Below are 17,488 nucleotides of genomic sequence, written 5' to 3'. Positions count from 1 at the left end.
ATGAAAATTAAGGTAGGGGTGTGTGTGTGTGTATATTCTGTGTTCTTTCATATATATGTGTGTGTGTGTGTGTGTATATTTCTATTTTATCTTCTGCTTACAAAAGCTTTGCTCAAAGCAGAACATTTTGAAACCAAGAAAGCATAAGGAAGAAAAATCAAAACTAGTCATAATCTCACTCTGACTAGTTTGATAAATTTTTCCATATTTTTGTGTCTAGTGAAATATATAACCCCCGTAATATATATGTGATATATTTTTGTATATTTACATACATACATATATTCACATGGTTAAAATCATACTGTAGTAAAAATTTTGTAGTCTTTTTTTACCATGCCCCAAGTCATTTTTTTTAATCTATAAATTTTATTCTCTGCCAGGCATTGACTTAGGCACTGACTTGATTCTAATCACAACGCAGTGGAGAAATGGCAGATCTAAGAACTGGAAATATCCTTATGATCATAAATCCTGTATTCTTTCTCATATGCTACAACTACTTTCAGCCAGTATTTTGAACTGTGGGCTTGTTGTTGACCCAGGATGTTTCCACATTATTTATAATTTGGCAATGTTTTTACCACCCCGACACCCCGCGCACACACACTAAATATCTGATTGTCACAAATTACAATCCTTGGAAGATTTCTATCACCTTTGCCAGCAGCTTGCTACTATTTAGCCCCCACCTCGAGGCCCATGCCTATCTGTTTATGAAACAGTTCCAAGGGGGAAAAAATGGGGCATCTGTGGTCTTTCTTCTTCTAACCATTTGCTTAGAACTGACACTCCCAGAATTCATATCCAATGGCCAAGTAATGAAAGATGGCTGGGGACATTACATATGAGATCTGGGACTGCCTCAAATTCCACTAATAATTTTTTCTCTTCTTTGGCATTCAGACTCTGTTTCCTCAGATGGTGTTATTATGGGAGTATAGTCATACAGTTAGGCTTTCTTGTATAATTGCAATTACATATTTCTAATACACATAGAAGAGGATGTACCTGCCCTGCTGGCAAGGCTGGATGGGAATGGGAGAACAGAGGAAAGGAGGCTTTAAATAAAGATAAGAGAAAAGAAGATAAAACGCTGGGTAGCTGTGTCATGTCAACACCGTTTCTTGGATGAGATAAGACATTCAAAGCACAGCACCTGGAAGATACTAAGCACGCCATGAGAACCACCTATAAATTCTCTCCAACTGATAGCTATTTCTACAAACGTGAATTTTTTTTTGTTAGTAGCCACATAGTACAACATTAGATCAAATATAAAACACTGAAAAAAATATCAGTCATGTTATTTCACCATCTGAGATTTAAATATGATTGTTCATATTCCCTTTTATTTCTTTTCTAAAAAAATGTGCATTCACTTTTGTATAACTTAAAAAAATGGCGATGTGTAATGTTCCCATTCTCATACTATCTATTTTAAGCCACAAATATTGACTGTGGGGGCACAGGTGACTGGGTCGGTTAATGACATACCTTAGGGTCCAAAATATACCCCAAAGGACCACAGAATGAGATGCACTGGGCAGAGAGTTTGACAGGTCTGTTGTTTATTTGTTTAACTTCCCCATAAGAACATCAGGTTATAGGTGTGTGTCGAAGACTCAGAATACCTCCCCACATTCCAAAACCATGCCTGCCCATTTGCCCTCCTCCCCTTCTGAGAGGCAAAATGAGCGTAAAGAACCCTTTCACCCAGGTTGAATCTTGGTCTTAGGTGAAATTATAAAAACTGTCAAGGAAGGAGTAAGCCCTGAAATGCAGTGCCACAGCTTTGACTTCGAACCTTATTTTAGACAAAATCTTAAGTTAAGACAAAATCTTAACTTATTTTTCAGCAAATGTGCTTAGCAACCCTTGTAAGAATATGTAAATGAAATTTGACTATGGTCAAAAATAAGATGAATTTAGCTTTAACTAGTAAATGACTGGAGTCCCTGGCTATTTGCATATCGTTTAAGCAGAGGCATTGGCGTGTTTCTCAGTGGTATCATACAGCGCAATGACTAACTATTCTAATATATGCTCTACTTCTTCTGTGCTCTGGAACTTTGCGCAAGTTGTTTAACCTCACTGTGCCTAGGTTTGCTGGTCTGTAAAATGGGATAATAATATTACCTAGCTTGTAGGAATGGTGTGGATTAACTAAAGTAACGCATGTATTATAAATGCTTTATATATAAAGTGTATATATATATATATTAGCATATATATGTATACATTTTATTGTCATTTTTATATTGCTCCCTTCGCTTAGTAATACCCTTTCATTCTGCCTTTTATCCTATGAACTATAAAATAAATGAAACTCTTAATACAGTCCGGGGGTTCCCCAGCGATTTTCAGCATCACTAACCATTTTTACACTGGGTCATAAACAAGATTGTTTTACCCATATCAGAGTTTCAATGTGACAGTCCCATTGGTTACCAAATAGCCTTACACGCTGTTTTCTTCCTTGCTGGCAGAAAGCCAGTGCAGATCGGGTAGCTAATCTCCCTGGTACTCAGGTCGGTGAGCCTTCCCTACCCCAGGGTTGAACTGAACCCCGATCATCCTAATCCAATCACGGTTCACTCCATTGATTAGATTAGTGATTGTTTTGATGAATGCAGTGTGGCCCAATATTGGTCAATAAAAGCTAAGGGGAAGGCTTGGGGCAGGGGGAGAGGGGTGGAGGAGGAGGGCAGAGGGCGTGTGGGGAGGAGACAATTTAAAGATTTTCCTCCATAATAAAAAGGAGTTCTGGGAGGAAATGTCTCTCCTCCACACTGTCTTCTGTAGTGAGACCTAGAATTTACATAATAGGGAAGTTGTCTTTTTTGAACTTTGTCACTCCCACTCTACTATATGTTCCTTGAAATCATGAAGGCTCACTTATTCATCTTCATAACACCACCCCACATCCCCCCACCACAACCCCAAATCTAGTAGTTGATGTTCAAATGATCCAAAACAACTCTTTGAAGCTTTCACTAACCCCCAGTAGCATAAACACCTTCCTCCTCTGCCTGCCTTCTACATTCTAGCAGGAGGACATCAAAGGGGATCAAGTGTTGGCTCTAGAATCAAACTCCTGGGTTTAAATATGTACTCAGCCAACGTTCTTTCCCTGTTGTACCTCAGTTTCCTATTCTGCAAAATGGGTATATCTATCCTGACTGTCTTTTAGGACTTGTGAGGATTAAATGGGTCATTACCGTAAAACATTTAAATAGTGCTTGACATATAGTTAATACTTAATTGGAGATATAACAGTTCTATAGCATTTATATCATTTTACTGCAATGAATAGCCTACACATCTGTTTCACTCACTAGATTTCGAAGGTAACAAACTGGGATGCTGCGATTTCCGTTTCCCCATTGGCTAGCAAGGTACCTGGCACATAGTAGGTGCTCTGTGAATGTTACCTTAAGTGAAGCATAAAAACAGGATGGAGGGAAGGAGGGAAGGAAAGAAAAGAAAGTATTTGGTTTTTTTGGGATTTTTTTTCCCTTGGGGCAGGGGAGAATTTACCGATCTATAAAGTTAATCTAATTACCTGTTTCCACCAAGTATCTAGGATTCAAAATTTGTCCCGAGCATCCAGAAGCTACCTACTGTGGAGGCTTAGCTGTGAAGGCCCATCATTTCTACACTGCACAAATGATGCTTTCAGCTGGACAGTACCATCATGACACAATGAACTCTATATTAGGGGTGTGCAGAGCCCACGGGCATAGTGAGCCAACTGAGGCCTCTGACAACATCCCACTGTGTGGTCACACAGCCTGGCTGGAGCCTCAGAGGAACTGATTATATTGTAGAGACTGGTCTTCCACAGAGCATAGAACTCCCCCTGCCATGCTGAGCTGCACAAAATGATCATATTCATGGGGGCCACACAATCTTACTTGTTGTGCGTCTGAGAGCTCACCCCACACCTGGGTGCTTAAGCATTGAGTTTATGGCCTCTTAGATGTTTCATAATAGAAACTTGAAGATCAGCCAATTCCTCTCACAGGAAGTAGTTATCAGGAAAGTTCCCTAACACATCAAAACAAGGAGAATGGATGGAGCTTGGTAGATTACACTGAGTTCTCTTGCCTTTTGATATTGTTCCAAATTATTTGGGAAGAGCTGAAGTCAGATTCTGGAGCTGTGGCCTCATTGAGGGATGCAAGCAAGTCCGTGCATAGCCTATGACTTAGATAACTTAATCCTTGTGTTCTGATACTGGTGAAAATTACAGCTTCCTCATTGTGCAAAGCTTAATTTCTTTGCACAAATCAGAGAGAACAATTTTATCTCCAAAGAAGCAACTCAGATTTTTGTAGACTACCTGTAGTCATTTTATTATCCTTTGTTGCTCTGTCTGCCTTCTTTCTCCCTTCCTGGCCCTATCTGGCTGATTGCAACCTTCTCTGATGAAAATCGTTTCCCTCCTCTGATCCCCAGTGCAAGTTCAATGTCTCTTTCATATCATGCTGTTCTGTTCTGACAAGGTACTTAACACAATCTGTGATTACAATTTGTCACCTGTTTGTTTAAAGTCTCCCTCGCTCCCAGTGTTGCTCTGAGAAGCCCTCTTCACCTAAAGATCACCTGAAAGACTTATTAAAATGCAGACTCCTGGACACTATCCCAGACTTTTAGAATCATGAGTACAGGAAGTTGGCCACAGGTATTTTTTTATTGACACTAAAGTTCGAGAACCATTTTACTAAAGTTCATGCTTTCTGAGGGCAGAGGTCTTGTCAGTTGTATCGAGCGCTGGTATTTCAGCACTAGACTTTGTGCCTGGCGATAACAGGCCCGTAATACATCCTTTTAAATGAATGAAAATAAAAATTGGAGGAGCCGACCCCAAGGCTTACTGGTTTAAGCTCCGCATTCTCTACTTCAGCGGCCTGGGTTCGTGAGTTTGGATCCCAGACATGGCCTGACTCCACTCATCAGTCATGCTGTGGAAGCACACCACATGCAAAATAGACAAGGATGGCACAGATATTAGCTCAGGGCTAATCTTCGTCAAGCAAAAAAAAAAAGAGGAAGATTGGCAGTGGATGTTAGCTCAGGGCAAATCTTCCTCACCAAAAAAATAATTTAAGGGGCTGGCCCAGTGGCGCAGTGGTTAAGTTCACATGTTCCACTTCTTGATGGCCCGGGATTCACTGGTTCGGATCCCGGGTGCCGACATGGCACCACTTGGCAAAAGCCATGCTGTGGTAGGCGTCCCACGTATAAAGTAGAGGAAGATAGGCACGGATGCTAGCTCAGGGCCAGTGTTCCTCAGCAAAAAGAGGAGAATTGGCTGTAGTTAGCTCAGGGCTAATCTTCCTCAGAAAAAAATTTGAGTATCAAAAATACAATTATTAGTAAATCATATTCTTCTAATAGAGACATTGAAAGACAAAGAGTTTAAGTATGCTCCAACTCCACAATCATTTAAACTTCAAAGTAGAGAAGTTGTGTTTAATATCCTTTATCACATGTAAAAGGCCATAAAACCTAAGTGGGAACTCTTGTATTTTGGTCAAGAAGTTGATAAAGTAGGAAAGAAAGAGATTTTGCAACCCTCTACACTTGACTGGCACACGTTAGTTCTATGACTTTTGCCAATTTACTTGAACTTTCTAAGTTCCAATTTCTTCATCTATAAAGCAATAGCTCAGTTAGAATATGATTGTCAGCACACAATTAAATGAGAAGATATAAACATAGAACTCCATTATGCTTGGCGTTAAAGGATAGTCCATGGATGATAGCCCTTGTCTGCCTGATTCCTGGGTTCAAGCAAATTGTTTTAAAAACAACCAGGGAACACATTGGCAAGCAGTCAGCAACCCTGCCCTTTGTCATCATGCTTAGTAATGTTTAGGGAGCGCAGCAGTTTTTAATTGGAATTTAAAGGATAATGAATACAGCCCTGAACTTGAATTGGCAGAATATGCTTTCCTGATCATCATCGTGTTAGGGCTATGACTGGCTTAACACCAATCAATGTATAAGAGCTCTAATCTGAAAACTGAGCCTGGGCTGGGAAGATTCAATCACAGAAACAGTTTTTGAGTGAGGGTTGCGACCTCGGGCTAAATTGTGATGATATACACTTAAACACCAGGAGATAATTCATTTTTTAAAAAAAGAGTAACAGGCATATTCAGGACTGCTAGAAACTATAATTGCATCTATATTTTAATGCCACAAATATGGATAATATCCAGCCATGGCAAAAGAATAGAGAAGAAAAGTCTTTTTTTTCCTCCCTTCCTTAGTTCCTTGGAGAAGGCATTCTAATTGTTTTAGCTCTTTTACTGGGGGAAAAAAAAAAGAAGAAGAAGATGAGACTTGAAAGGCTTAAGAAAGCTTTGGCAACTCCATCCTTTCCAGCTGTGTTAACAAACTTCTGTGAAACAGATGGGTGGCTGGCTAAAACACTCAGAACTGCAAACTCTCTTAATCAATTGACACTTCCCAGTGCTATGAAATCCATAATAAAGTTAACCCTCCCATCACTGCTCCAGGAACATCTGGGCTTTGTTATGTCTTTTTCACTTTCACTTCAACTATTAGAAGGAAACTCATTTCAATAGCTCTTATCCTTTCTCTGCGAAATTTTCTCTTTGTAGATACTGATAGAAAAGTCCGTTGCAGGACTTTTCTTAAACAGCTGATCCCTGTCACATTGGAAACAGATGACTTCTGCATCAACATATACTTTGGATGGTAAATAACACCTAGTTCACTATAGATACTTGCTAAATAATAAGAAACTATAATGCTCACAGTAGACAAGTTCCTTTATTCTTCAGTGGTATCCATAACAATATAGAATGTTTATATAGGCTTAGTAGTTTTCAAGGCACTTCCACACCTAATAGTATCTTTGAATATGTAGGTATTGTGTAACAATTTTCATGAATATTCAAGTACAAATGATTGTCAGTGATAAGTCAATATATAGGCTTCTTAGATTGTTTCGTTTGGTGATATTCCTGGTCTTTCAAAGCTAGCCTCGGCACATGGTTGGGGTGAGAGATGGAATATGGACAGCAGTTCCACACATTGTTGCTAGGTCCTAATTATGGGTCTAGCTGTTATGTTACACTCTGTGGGAGAGGCTCCAGTGTGCATGACCTTAAAATGAAACATGACCAACCAAACAGGGCGTCACGGTTTGCCCAGGATTGTCTTGGTTTTAAATCTGAAAAATCCAGCATCCCAGGAACCTTCTTAGTCTCAAGCAAACTGAGACATCTAATCACCAAATTCATGGTAGGTAGCACCTTTATTTTCTAAAACACAAAATAGAAAAGGTCAGTTTAATGTGCTCGTGAGTGCTTGTCCCTAAACACAGCATTACAAAGTGAAATGTAGAATGAATGTTTACATGAGTTCCTATCAAATTCATTTCTGTTTGTGTTCATAACTAGAAGGTAAGTTCTTTCTGACTATTCTATTGGAAAATGCTGAGGAGTCTTCCTAAACATGCTTATTTTATTTCCCGGTTGAGATTTTAATATGTAAAATGAAAAACTGAGACACAAATGTTGGGACATTAAAAAGTGATGTCTCCAATATGTCCAGAGCTTCTGATCAAGTTTAAAGAAATCACTGGTGTCAATCGTTGTCAGAATGAATGCTGCTTTGCCCTCATTGAGAAAGATTCTCCCATGGAAGGGGACGTCACTGGGCGGGTTTAGGTGGCTTCCTGTACCTTACCTTCCAGGCTTTCATCTAGTAACAACGCCAGTACCTAGCACCTTTTCCTAGTACCCGGTTCTCTGTGCTTACCTAGTTTTAGTGATAATAAAAGTAGTTATCCTCTACTAAAAACAAAGCGAACTATATTCAGGATTCCTGGATAATAACAATAGAGCTTTATATTAATAGATATTCAGCAAACTTTATCTCTTAGCCTTATAGCATACCTAAAAAGTAAATATTATTAATCCTATTTTGTAGGTGAGGAGACGCAGAGATGGTATTTGAACTTTGGTCCAATTGCATTCATACTCAAAACGTAGTCGATTCTGAGGTTGTTTATGATGAACATAGATAATTTGAGTCACAAAAAAACTCCCTTTATTATAGAACCACTTTCTCTTGCCCAGCCATGCCTTTAGCTATCAGACCTGATAAGGAGGATTGCCAAGTGAAGAGAGGCCAAAGTGTCATTTTGGCTACGTAACTTCAAGTGGTTTAGAAATGGTCACACTATTTGAAGGGCAGGAGTAAATATTTTAGTGAAATTCTTCAAAAGGGACTCCAATTTTCTTATGCGTTGTTGGCAAACCCTCCATACTCATGTGTATCAGCTCCCTCACTCCCTAAATCTTGTTTTTAGGGTTGGCTCGTTTGTGAGATAATTAGCCACCCTCTGTTAGCACCTCACCCACAAGCTTCCTCATGATTCACTAGTTCTCAGTCCTAGCTCTCAACAGAATGATCTGTGGAAATTTAAAAACAAGACACAAACAAGCTCTTGGGCTGCATTTCAGACCTATTAGACTTATTGATTTTAGAGGTGGCAGTTATATTTTTCAAAAGGATCACAGATAATTCTGATGCCCAATTAAGATTCAGGACTGATTCATGCTTCATGCTACAGATGGTTTCTTGTTGGAATAAAAGTCTTGGAGTTCGCACTATATGTAGTTGAATGAGTTGAAATGCTGAACAGAGGCCATTTGGCCCAATTTGCCAGATGGTAACATCAACTGATGACCCCATTTAGTCCCTATCATCCTTTTATTTCAATTCGTCTTCCTCATCTTAAAAGACTCTGGATGTGCCGTTATAATCAAAAGGTGTTAGCTCATTCTTGAGTTAGGACTCAATGGCTTTCTGTTTAGTAGAAAGAGCGAGAGATTGTCTTCAATGAACAGAAGGACAGTGGGAGGGAAGAATATGCAGGAGGCAGCAATTCTCAGTCCTTGCTCAGCTGTGAGGGCTGGAGCTCGACCAAGAGGGAAAGTTTACTAACATTCCAGATTCCACCTAGAGGCCTTGAGTGGGCAGGCAGGGATGCCCCCATTTAAATCCTATAGGCTTTCTTTGCATGCTGCCTTAAAACACAGTACTTGGGAACACAGAGGAGAAAGCCCACTTTAGGATTTAAATTAAGAACAGGAACTTGATCTTAACTATAAAAGCAGAAATTCAGTTTAATTGTTATATGCTCTAACTACGGTCTCAAAAAATATCTTTTAATGCTATGTAGGTATCAGACATTAAGTCAATCGAAGCAGTGCACAGATCACCAACCCAAAGGCATCACTCTGATAAGATACTATTAGAGAGAAATAATGAGAACAATAATGAAACTAACACCTGGTATTCCCTCAAGTCCTTACTGTGGTAGATCTTGTTCTAAATGCACATTTTACGTGCCCTATATCAGTTTTTCTAGCATCCATGTGGAGTAAAAAGTATTATTACCCCCATCATACAGATAAGACTTCTGAGGCTCAGAGAGTTTGAGGCACTTATCTAAGCCTGCACAGCAGTGAAGAGTCAGAGACAGGATTCAAATACAAATATGACTCACTTAAAAAGTCTGTAACTTTATTTCTTTGGCTTGCTTCCAAAAGACCATGTTTTATTTATTAGGGATATCAGAGAAAGAGCTCAAAAATGTCCTGCAAATGCTAAGAAAAAAGTTTCAGTATAAAGGGGCTTCTAGAACCCATCTAAGAAACAATTATTACTGAATTATTGAAAGATCTTTCACTGGCCATTCTGAAACATGGACCCGAAGAGAATAATGTACCTAGAGTCTTGTGTGTTATTAAACTCTCAGTTATTTAGCTATTTGTTCATCTTCCAAATGGGTCCCTACAACAGACAACCACCTTCCTCCAAGCCTTTTTTCCCTCAGAGCGATAGCCTCTCAATTTGAAGGGAAGTATGTTTTTCAAGTCAGATTTTTATGTCTCTGTGAGATTACTTGAATCATCTCAGTTCTCTAATAAACAGAATTAATAGTATTGGGATGAGCTTCTAACAAATTCCAAACAATATGCTCCTCTGCACTATAACTCTTCTCTGACAGCTCCCCAAGATGGTGCATTTAACAGTTCCATAAATTTGTGGAGCGGTAAACAAATGACTAATAAATGTCTGGATGTTCAATGAAAACATTCAATGAACATATTGCAGAAATAAATAAATGGCCATTAAAAGCTTAACAGTGACTGCCATACATGATAGCCCTTAGACTGGGAAAACATGGTGGTTTGGGAAAATGTACAAATGGGCAAATTATTAATGGCTGTGCTTTTAAAAATGGATGTTTATTCAGCAACATAAATAGAACCTAAGTCTAAAGAGGAAGTCTCTCAGCTTCTGGCCATGACTATCATCATCTCATAATAATCAACTGATAGAACCACAAAGCTGCAGTGAATTTCTACAAGTGGTCTATTCTGCCCCTTTCGTTCCTCCAGATTATAGTTTTTAAAAATATTCTTTATATCACTAGGGAAGCCAATTCAAGATCTACCCTGATAATAAGTTGTACCTCCCTAGAAGTTTAGTAAAACTTATATATTGAATAATAAATTGTCCCTCGCCCACCATCGTTTAATCAGCTATCTCATCTTAGTTCTTTCTGTAGTCTCTTGTAACCACGCTGTGTCTAATGCCCCAGCTTACTGTCGCAGCCCTGCTTGCCAAAGACTTTGTGACAGTCTCCTGACCCGTACACTCGGTTCTTAAACCTTCTCTTCATTAACCCTTCCCCACGTTAGCCTTCCTACGTCGCATCTCTAATCCCATTTCTCCCTTGCTCAGAAATATTCAATGACAGAGGACAGACTAAAATGCTCAAGTCTTACCCTGAAATTAAATACCTTCAATAATCCAACTCTAAACTCTTTTTAAGTGGACGTTAGGAGTCTTCAGGTTGCAAGTGACAACCTAATTCAAAGTGGCCTAAGAAAAAAAAGAAAGAAAGCTAAAAAGAAAGAAAGAGAAGGAAAAAGAAAGAAAGAGGAAGGGGTTAATTTATTAACTTCAATATTGGCCCCAGCCACAGCCAGATCCAAGTGTTTCAGTGATGTCACTGGATTCTTTCCTGCTCCTTCCTTTGGCTCAACTTCATCTGGGCTGGCTTCATTCGCAGGAAGGCTCTCCAAAAGAGAGGGAGATAAAATGGCTGCCAGTACCTCTGGCCTCAGATCCCATCCTATAGCAACTCCAAGGGAAATGGTGCCTCTTTCAAAATAGTGCCAACAGAAGTCCAAGGCTGGTAGCCGTTTCCTGAGTTAATCACCATTGCCAGGAGGAAGAAATATCCTAGATGGTCAGGCCTACATCACTTGCCCAATTTAAGAGACTACGATTGGATCAGCTACACACTCTTCCAAAGAGCCAAATGTTGTCCCGTGCAGTATTTGGGACACGCTTATACTAAAAAGTTATCTGTTGTTTATCTGAAATTCAAACTTAACTGAATGTTCTGTATTTTTATTCCCTAAATCTTAGCACTCTACTCTCTAAGAAAATACAGAGATTTTTCCAAAGTTACTTGACTTTGGAACTTTTTTTTCCCCTACAAATCATCCTACATGGGTGTTGCACAGAATTTGCTTGAAACGAAGCCACAGTAACTCATATTTAAATAATTTAGTACAAATTCAGCACTCCACTCTATAGTCTTTCCACTCCATGTGTAGTTTTCTTAGCCACTGCCCTATGGAGTGAAATTCTTTTCACTGAAGAAAGAGCTAGAAGAAGAGAGAAGACACTTGACATGCAAAAGATATTAGCCCAAAATAGAAATTAATGATTTATGAGCAATGGAAACAAAAGTTGGGGGTTATTTCATATATTTGCCCCTAACTTGGTGAGCATGACTAAGGCTGATGAAAAGATAATATTCCTGAGACCCAGGGAAAATCATATTCTTAAAAAGTGATACCTATTGAGCGATGAAAATATTCATATCTCTTCACTTTACATAACACTGTTAGTAGAGACTCACCAGCCTCCTCTTAGCCCATGATCTGTTATGTCAAAAAGATTCACTGCAGGCTGTTTGCACATGTAATTTAAAACATCCTATAAATTAAAAGTGTGTGCGTATGAAAAAGACTGTAAGAGATGTCTTTCCAAAATTATCGCTAAAAAAGATATGTGTTTAAAAGAACACTCCTATGTGAGGCTTTCCTTTCTTTGATTTTTTTCTCTGTGTTACAGAAGCTACCTAATATCACATCTGGAAATGGAAATGTCTGAAAGAAATGTCATTCATTGCAGAGGGCAAGAAGCAGAAACCTGAGATAAATATGCCTCCATCAAACGGAAGCAGGCAAAATTACCGAAGGAAAGAAACCAGACATGCCTTGGTGCTCTCTCAGATAATAATTTATAAATGCCAAAGTTTTCATCAAATCAGTAATAAAATAGATAGTCTAGTTATGCACATAGAGTTACAGAAAGAAGAATATGAAATAATTAAATTATAGGAAATACTATGTTCTTTCGTGTCTTAATTTTCTATTTTGGTCAATAAAGTGGCCTTGGTAGATAGGTATTGGGGAGACCTCTATGATTCCTGCATACTCTAGAAGTCTTCGATTCTAAGAGAAGAATCACATAGATAGTTGGATCCACCCATGTGATGGGGGTTTAGAAAGTGGCAGTGTGTGAAAGTGCCTGTGGTAAGAATGATGAATTGTAGAAGAGTTTGTTCCTTCACCTTCCATCTTTGCCCTTCCAGGCTCTGCACTCTGCTCGGTCACCTGCTCCTGATGTTGTCCATCCATTTATCACTTTGGTTCCTCTTGACTCAGTTGTTATTCTTGGGGTTCTTTCTATGTGAAAGAAGACACCTAGTAAGCAAGCCTTGCACAGGTTGTTTTTTTCTTTGGAAAGATATATTCTAATTAATGCATATTTTAATATTCCTCTATTATTATAGAATATTTTACTAGGTAATTCATCCTTTAATTAATTACTACTTGGCAGAATAAATAAATTTATTTGAAAGAATAAAATCTTATGTAGAGGGATGATTGAAATTTTGCGAAGAGCTTTCAAAATTGGAGATATAAGGGACTACTCTTCCAAGAGTCATGGAGAAGGAGGAAGTGTTCGGCCCTCCATTAGTTTTGTGCTTTGTACAAATTTCCCTAACAGACAATAAGGTCCCAGAGGGCAGGGATTACATCTGCGTTGATCATCATTAGCACAATTCTTGGTACAAAGTAGGCACTCAATAAAAATTTTGTTACATGAGTGAGTGAATGAATGAACTACATGGAACCCAGAATGGCTTCTTACAACAAAGCAGATTCAAAGAAATTGGTCTATAAAGAAATAGTTTTAACGTATTCAAAAAATTATTATTGGATGGGTTATCCAGGTTATGAATCAGCAGTGATTTATTTTTTTTTACTTCATCTCTCTCATTGTTCCCAACACTCAGTCTATCTACTTCTAACTGGCATTTCTAAGAGAGAAAACACAAAGCCACATATTTTCTCAACATGATTTTAGTATATCTCACCAACCACGTTGCCTTGGAAATTTTTTCCTGGAATACTTAATACAAACAATTGCTAAGAGTACCATTCTGTATTTCAAATATAACTCTATAATTTACCATAATCATTATCTTTATTCTTTTATGTTGTTTAAAAAGTTTTTACTAATATGCTTATTTATGCATTGATATATGTGCATATTTTTATTTGCAGGAATATTCCAATGAATGGTACTGAGTATGAAATTAATGGATATTGTTAGCTAGTTGTTACTTTGGCTGACCCAAGTCAAGTTTTTTCGTAGTCACTACGCATCAATTTTAACATCATCACTTTTGTTTTTTTAAAAAAATTATTAAAGTAGCACTTTATTTGAGGCATTCCACTGCACAAATGTGAGCAGTAATATGGAGGTGACTGTCAGATAAAATAATGTTGTATGCTCTGTGGAAATCAGTAATCTTTATTAATGTAAGCAGACCTTAAGGCTATTTCTAAACCATTAAAAATAGCTTTTACTGTTTCAGCGTACCAACTATTTTCATTTGTGGGAAAAGAACTCTGGTAAATGTCAACATTTATTTTGGAGAATTTGAGTGAATATCAAAGTAAAACACTGAGTTGCAGAGAAAGCAGCTCTCTAGAGTATAAATTGCATTCTAGTGTATTTGGTAACAAAGTTTATGTTTCAAAAACAAATTGGCATATATTACTTAGTATATATTGACATATTTATTATCTACTGGAATATATTATTAATTAGCCATTGATATATATTATTTATCAGTGTTTTGATTTTAAGAAATGTTTGCTGTCTGGCATGGATGCCCGATTACATAAATCACGGAAGAGATGGACTGCCCAGACCATGACTTCACATTTCTTTTTAGTAAGAGAAACATTCCTTAAAAGTTCCAAATTCTGAAAACTCTAAATTTGTCTAATGGAGGCAGATAAAAATGAAGCAGCAAAAAAAAAAAAAAAAAACGAAAAAACAAAAAGCAGTATGTACTATTTTATAATAAGCAACATAATAATAGAAATATTTGAAGTCTCACAGACTTGGATTAAATTGCTGCTCTCCCGTTTATAGCTGTGGGGCAATGGGCAAATCACTTGCCTCTCTAAGATTAAGTTTCCTCCTCTGTAACATAGGAATATGGATGTCTATCTCAGAGCAACTGTGAAGGTAGAATTGTATGATAAAAATAAAGTGTCTGATTTGGGGACTCACCTCTTATCCTGACACTCCAATTACTTAATGGATTTAATTTTTAGAATGCCCATTGTACCAAAATGAAAAATACTGTTAAATATAGAATTACTATGTGACCCAGGAATTCCAGTCTAGGTATATACTCAAGATAATGGAAAACATATTTCGACATAAAAACTTGTATGTAAATGTTCATTTATTACTCATAATAAGAAAAAAGTGGAAAACAATGAAAATGTCCATAAACTAACGAATGGATAAATAAAATTCAGTATATCCTTACAACAGAATATTATACAGCAATAAAAAGGAATGAAATAGTGATATATGCCACAAGATGGATGAATCTTGAAAACATACTGAGTGAAAGAAGCCAGACACAAAAGATCACATACTGTATGATTCTACATGCATGAAATCTCCAAAATATGCAAATCTATAGAAACAGAAAGGAAATTAGCAGTTGCTATGGGCTGAGGGGAGAGGGCGGAATGGGGAATGACTGCAAATGAGACCAAGATTTCTTTTTGGGGCGATGAAAATATTCTGAAATTAGACAGTGGTGATGGCTGCATAATTATATGAATATATTAAAAACCAATGAATTACGTGCTTCAAAAGTGAATTTTATGGTATATGAATCATATCTCAACAAAGCTGTTATTAAAAAAATAGAATGTTCAATGTCACACCTCATATCCATGGAGCTACATATTGTTTCTCATAGCAAATAATAATTTTTAAATTCACATTCATAAAAGCAAGTCAGTGGATTAAAAAAACATACAGCAACAAGTATTTCTTTTAAAAAATTTTTTTAAATCTTTTATTGGTAACAAATGAGTTATTAGTCAGTTTTCTTTTCATAGATACTTTCAGCAGAGGCGTAAGTCATCTCTCAAATTACACAGATGTCTAGACACAACTATGCACAGTAAGAGTAGATAGATAGAAACAGCTTTTTTAAGGACCAAAAGGGCACTTCTTTCACCCTTGCATGAAAATGTCCCCAAATGCGGAGATGAGTAAACTTGTGTCTCCTGAAACACCTGTCTCATCCCCAAATTTCATGTGCCCTTTCCTTTGTCCGAGGACCTGCCAGGAGCAAAGAATAGGGTGGCTGTAAAAGGATGGGCGAGTATCTGCATCCACACGAGTCACCAGAGGGACTTGTTCCTGTTTCACATATGAGCTTAAAGCTCAGAGAGGGATATTACCTGCTGGAAAACACCCAGTTAGGAACTGTCAGAGGCAATGTTCAGACCCATAGCTGTCTTCTTCCCACAGTGCTGCCTTTAGGGAATTGCTTTATTTTATTTTATTCATTTTTTTGCAGGGGAAGATTTGCCCTTCCCGACATCTGTTGCCAATCTTCCTCCTTTTGTTTTCCTCTCCAAAGCCCCAGTACCTAGTTGTGTATTCTAGTTCTAAGTCCTTCTAGTTCTCTGTGAGCTGCTGCCACAGCATGGCTACTGACAGACAAATGGTGTGGTTCTGTGACCATGAACCAAACCTGGGCCACCAAAGTGAAGCGTGCCAGTCTTTAACTGCTAGGCTGTCAGGGCTGATGCGGAGTTGCTTTTAAGAGTGTGGCTGATGAGCAAGAACCAATATAAAGTAATAGCCAGATGATTGGGACTGAGAGGCAGCTGCTTGGGCTTGAAATCGTCTTTGCTGCTTTCTAATTGGGTACTTAACTTCCAGTGCCTCAGTTTCATCCTGTGTAAAATGGGCCTAATGATGTACCACTCTCATAGGGTTGTTGTGAGGATGAAATTATTAATCATTCATTCAACAAATATTTACTGATCACCTCTTATGCGCAGGCTGTATTTTAGATACAAAAAAAGGCTAAGATTTCTACTCTGATTTCTTCTGCAGTCTAAGGATAGAGACATACAATAAACGAGATAAATACAGTAAATAATATGTTTGATGTCAATAAGTGCTAACAATGGAGAAAATTTAAGCAGGAAGTGGGAAAGGCATGTTGAATATGGCAGCATATGTAAGGGGCTTAACAGGGTACCTGTCAGAGTAAGAACAGACTAGAATTAGCAAATATTACTGCAATTAAAATCAGAAATGTTTATTTCAAATTTGCCATAAAATGATTTACCTATAAACTGCTAATGCCCCTGGTTCCAGGGCAAAAACAAGCAACAAATGAAAACAAAAAACCCTGTGCAGAGAGACAATTATGAAGGATGAATTGGGTTGGCCTCTGACTTTTGACTGGATTCAAAGAAATGTCCTTTGCAGGTGTGGACACAGGTGGCCCCTGTGTGTTCTCAGATTATGAACTCTTCATCTCCACGGTTGTCCTTGGGAATTGCTAGAGTGGAAGAAAAGATGACTGAACCTTCCAGGGGAAGTGGGGGCAAAGTTCAACCCTCCTGCAAGAAGTCCCCATTGCCTCTGTCAGTTTTGGGACACTGAGTAAGGACATCTTGTTGGCCTTTCCTAACCTCGTACGCTCTTGAGAGGGTGTGGTTGCTGCTTGGTTAACTCCTGCCTCCTGATACATGATGCTGCTGCTTCAGACACTACCTGGCTAGAAAAGGATCATCACAGTATTGTTCTGCAGAGCAGCCTGTGATGCAGTTTTCTTCTTTCTTTCAGGCATCGGAGGGTAGAAAGTAGGAGGAAGGCTGAAGCTTGAAAGAGCAAACAGGACCTCTTGAGCAGCAGTACTCGAACTCAGATGCCCGTTGAAATAACCTGGAAAACTTTAATTATACAGGGATGCCTGGGTTTCCTCCCCAGAGATTCTGAT

The 17,488-nt window shown here is 38.2% G+C and overlaps 1 long non-coding RNA gene across 1 annotated transcript in view; it reads left to right on the top strand.

Annotated features, from left to right (window-relative positions):
• The window catches only part of LOC111775102 (uncharacterized), a 36,084-nt gene extending 23,599 nt beyond the window's left edge, over positions 1-12,485 (top strand). Inside the window, exons 2-3 of the long non-coding RNA XR_002810603.2 lie at positions 6,636-6,732; positions 12,208-12,485. This is a non-coding gene — a long non-coding RNA (uncharacterized lncRNA). The remainder of the gene's footprint in view (positions 1-6,635; positions 6,733-12,207) is intronic.
• Positions 12,486-17,488: the final 5,003 nt, after the last annotated feature.

Source organism: Equus caballus, chromosome 9, assembly GCF_041296265.1.
Source record: "Equus caballus isolate H_3958 breed thoroughbred chromosome 9, TB-T2T, whole genome shotgun sequence".
Taxonomy (NCBI): Eukaryota; Metazoa; Chordata; class Mammalia; order Perissodactyla; family Equidae; genus Equus; species Equus caballus.
This window is presented reverse-complemented; position numbering and strand designations above follow the sequence as displayed.